The 4,827-nt window shown below is 42.1% G+C and overlaps 1 long non-coding RNA gene across 1 annotated transcript; it reads right to left on the bottom strand.

Annotated features, from left to right (window-relative positions):
• Nucleotides 1–2,657: 2,657 nt before the first annotated feature.
• Nucleotides 2,658–4,507, bottom strand: LOC134285582 (uncharacterized). Its single transcript, XR_009996482.1, has 3 exons — nucleotides 4,270–4,507; nucleotides 3,360–4,195; nucleotides 2,658–3,284 (listed from the first exon to the last, which is right to left on the bottom strand). It is a non-coding gene; the product is annotated as an uncharacterized LOC134285582 (long non-coding RNA).
• Between the last annotated feature and the right edge of the window lie 320 nt (nucleotides 4,508–4,827).

Genomic DNA, 4,827 nt, shown 5'->3' on the forward strand with positions numbered 1-4,827 from the left:
AGGTTACGTAGAGAATTCGTTGCAGCGGAAGAAGGAGATTGCGGAAAAAATTTTCGGAGCTGATGGCGAAAGTTCTCGGGAGTCGGAGAAGACCGAGAATATGCCTCTCCAAAGTAATTCAGCAAATTTGGATGAAAGCGCTGATCTCGCGCTACCGTCTACATCGACAGTACCTCGGCCTCCGGAATGCAGCTTTGCTACGTTACCGTCCACTGCGTCAAATACCCCATATCCAGTCCAATTTAACAATTTAACTGCCTGTACAATTAATTTTTATCAAAATAAGTAAACTAGAGATAAGATACCGTAAAAAATAAATAAATGTTGCTTGTTAAACGTTACATGTGTCTTTCATTTTTTATTAAACTGAAAAAAAAAACTTGAGAATAGCATTTCCTTATTTGGACTAGATTTTCATGTTCTTAAACCAAGAGTTATAAAACAAATTAATCCTCTGAAAAAAGGTCAGTTTGTAAAGTGTTGCATAATAGGCAACATTATACCACACTTTACTGTTGCATAATGTGCTACATTATGCAACACTTTTCTGTTGCATAATGAAAAGACAAAAAGTAGGCCGTTACTGCACATCAGCTCACAGCGTAAACAAGCCTATTATGATTAGGAATTGCAAAAAAATATTCTCTATCATTTTCAGAATTAAGTAGCTACACGTAAAATATATAAATGATTTCTGAAAACCTTTAAAGGTTCTCGGAAAATCCCAGCTTTCAGAAATATATTCTTTTGAAATTATACAAGGAGATTTGGGAGAACTATTTCTTATTTCTCGAGGAATCCCCAGATGAGATTCCTGGATAGAAAAAAAATCCTTAGGAAATCACTAGACGGACTCTTCATATCGAATTGTTGGTGCAATCCCCAGATGCAATTTCTGTAGGAACCGCCAGATAGAATTTCTGGTAGAATGTCCAGATCGAATTTCTGGATGAATCCCCAGATGTAATTCCTGGAGTAATCGCCAGATGGAATTCATTGGGCATTCCCCATTAAGAGTTTCTGGAAGATAGAATTACTAGAGGAATACTCAGATGGAATTACCGTCTACCCTCGTTCGTTTGACCGCATGTAATCTGAACACTTTTTAGTTTGACCCCCTCTAATCTGCACATCGTTCAAACTAAAAATGGTTCAAACGTCATTCTGCTAATGGAACGGTGTGAAACGGAACGCAGAACCAAAACAAAACACCAAATCAGGTTGCCAGTAGTGTGATTTTCGATGCTAACAGAGTTGCTAGACGTTCAAATTAAAAATGAACCCCGTTGGTTTGCATGAGGTGCCGTTCAAACGAACGGGGGTAGACGGTATTGGAAGAATTATCACACGGAATTCCTGGAATAATTCGAATTGAATTCCAGGATGAATTAATGAAGGAATCTTTAGAATCTCCTGAAGGATTTTCAGAAAGATCTCATCGAATCTTTTTCAAGATGTAATTTAGGAGGAATACAGATATTACATTTCCTTCCAAACTGAATTCAAGGTACACTTACCGAACATCTCGTTCTTGTTCTGCAGCTGATGCACCATCAGGAGGCGCTCAGTTTTCAGCTGCACCTTGAGCAGCTTCAGCTACATGGTTCACTCGTCGTTTGATGTGTGGAAGGCGAAATTTTCGACGGTATTCGGTAAAACCGGAGCGGACTCCTATCCACTATATCCCACCGTTGATAGAGGATGTGAGACGCGAGGGTAAACTCTGGTTGGAGGATTCCCGTTGCACCGAGGGCTGCTGGGACGGTGGCGAGTCCGGAGGCAGCACGGTCTGCGGCGTAGCGCCCTCAGTGGCTCGCCGGTTCATCATCCGGTCGATTCCCTCCGGAGGTGGGCGCCCTCTGCCCTCTGCTGGAGAATTTTCAAGGCGAAATTTAGAAAGAATCCAGGGATTATGTTCCTGACAGAATATCCTATCAACAGCCCTACGTCAAAAAAATCAGAGAATTTTAGAAAATTCAGATCTGGTGCTCGGCCAGCAACCACGCAGTTTTTTCGGTGATCCGTTCCCTATAATATACGCCTGCAGTTCCTTCCGCAGTTTGCAATTTTCCTTCACGTATTTCCATTTTGAGTGTAAGACCTACAAGGAGAGATAGGTAATCTAAGATTTCTCTTATGCAAATTAAATTTAAAGGACACTTACAGAACTTCTCGTTCTTATCCTGTAGCTGTTAGAGTTGCCCCTCCGGTAACCCTTCTCGTAGCATTCGGCTTCCAGCTGCGCCTTGCACTCCTTCATCGTTTCGGTTGATCGTTTTCGGTGTGGGAGGGGAAATGTTCAACGATGTTGGCCCAACCGAATGGTACTTCCATCCACCATGCCCCTGTGTCCGCCGCTGATCGATGATATGAGCCGCGAGGATACTCAGGCAAGTTCTTGCCTTACATCGAGGGCTGCTGGAAGTGTAGCGGAGACAGAATGGCCTGCGACATAGTATCCTGAATGGCCCGCCGGATCATCATCCGGTCGATTTCTTTCCGGAGGTGGGCGCCCTCCAGCATCGATTTGAGAAAATATCTGACAGCAATCTGCTGCCGTTTTCAGAATCCGTCGCAGATCTGCTGGAAGAACCGCTCCGGATACCAGACGCATCTAAAGAACAGCAACAGCAAGAGAAGTGATCTGAGGATGTCCCGCATAATCACAAACTGTAAATGCAACGTTTCTCATACTGTAGATGACCATTAGCAATTATCATTTAACCATTTATCAAACTATCGGAGATAACAGTAAGCTAACCATTCCAGGTACAGATTTGCCAGTTTGACAAATGGTAATCCGCCAATTTACAGTATGTGGAATAGGCGGTTAAGATTGGTTACCATAAAAAATCGCTCGTTTTCTCGAACAAATTTTTCGCAATACAGTAAAGAATATGGTCAATATATTATCCAGTTTCCGGACGATTTGCTGTATAGCAAATGGTTAGAGTACAATTTAACCATACATATCGAGAAAAAACTTCAATGTATGTATTACGAGTGATTTATAGTTCTTCATAGTAGAATAACTGTGTATCGTACTGTTATCATATGATTGTGTACTGTTATTTTGTATGAGTACCGCGAGAGAGAAATAAGTAACAAATTAAATATTAAGCAAAGAATCAATTACTTTTATTCATGAAATCGCGTAGACATCACATACTTGCCGCTAGCTTGGAAGAAGTTTGATTGGAAATCGAATCGACGAAACTCCATCCACACTCGATTGTCCCAGCTTTGAACGCATACATAGTAAACAGCACTCCTTCAGGACTTGCCTGCAGAGGAGATATAAAGATAACGGTCAGTTCACTTTCACCACCAGCATTTTTAAGTTGGTACAAATTACTCACCATAATTGAACGATGCACCCCATGCCTCATTCCGAACGTTCCGAATTGTCCAAATCTCGGTCCGGATGATTGGGTCACCGGATCAATGCCGTGTAATGTGACCGTCCAACTGTAGGCCGCCGATGGATGCCTCCGGGTGGAAACTGTTTCTTAATACAAAGAGAAAAAATGCACAGTAGGTATAAGCTGGGTGGACACAATGTTTCCGTTAGATAAAATACTCATCTGTAACAGCTACTACGGATCCAGTGCACTGATATTAGACGAACCAAAAATGCTTCAAAACAAAATTTCAATTTGAATTTGCTGCTTCCACATTTTTTTGTTTTGTTTTAAAAGCCACCAGTCGATTTTCATTGGTTCACAAATACCAATGCGTGCCACTGTTTCTCATATTGTAAAATATCAGTAGCATATAGTAAAACGCATGTATGTAAGTGTGTTGCACAGAATAAGCACGAACAGTTTGACATACATTACTTGAGAGCTACAGTCTCCATATAATTCAACAATATCTGGGCAGTATAATATAATGTCACCACTTGGTATGGATTGCATGGTCCGTGATTTATAGTTGATTGCGTTCAATCTCATATTCTTCAACAAAAAAGCAACTGTTTGCCATACGGTAATAGCTACAGATACATGAAATTTATTGTTAGGAGTTTAAGACAAACTGTAAATCTCTATGCGGGGTGGGCCGTCTCGGTCAGATACAGCTCGTAGTATGGGAAGTGCACCTTGAGGAAGTTGTCTGGAAGGGATACGTCTGCTGCATACAGAAGCGAAACTGTTGGCGGAATTCCTGCTCGCCTGGTTATGTGGGAATCCTTCATCTGCCAAGAGAGAAAAACCAATACATACTAATTATAAGAACACTTAAACAAGGCAAATTAACACCTAAACTCACCCGGGACCAGCGGAGTCCGTCCATGTTTTTTGTTTTTTCATTGCACCGGCGGGACTGCAGCAGAGAGAGGTTCGGGTCATTTTGACATTTTGTTGCCTTTGTTCGAATGTATTCGAATTTGGAGTAAGTGAGAGGTGAGATGAACTTCACCATTCGGTCTCCTTCTCTCACACGCCGCAAAGCCAAATGTCAAAATGATCGAAGCTTGACGGTTTGATTTTTCGTCGATATATTCGGCACTGGGTAACGACAGAGTGCACTCAGGGAAAAAGAGGGCAGTTTTTTACACCCGGATCCGATTCTTATTTTTGAACATGTGCAATCTACTGCAGTATAGATTTGTTCGTGCAGTTGAAAATCGGAATTTCCGACACGCGAAAATCTGCTAAACTGTCTGTCGGACGTACGTCGCGGGCACAGTGCGCTGGATAGAGGGCCAGGTCGATTGTCGGATGTAGGGAATCTTCGGGTTTCAACCGCGACGACAATATTTTTGCCTGGGTTTGTTAGAAGCTAGTCCACCATGGTCATCCAGGCCATAGGGCACTGCATGAAAAT

The sequence above is a fragment of the Aedes albopictus genome, chromosome 1 (assembly GCF_035046485.1).
Source record: "Aedes albopictus strain Foshan chromosome 1, AalbF5, whole genome shotgun sequence".
Classification (NCBI taxonomy): Eukaryota; Metazoa; Arthropoda; class Insecta; order Diptera; family Culicidae; genus Aedes; species Aedes albopictus.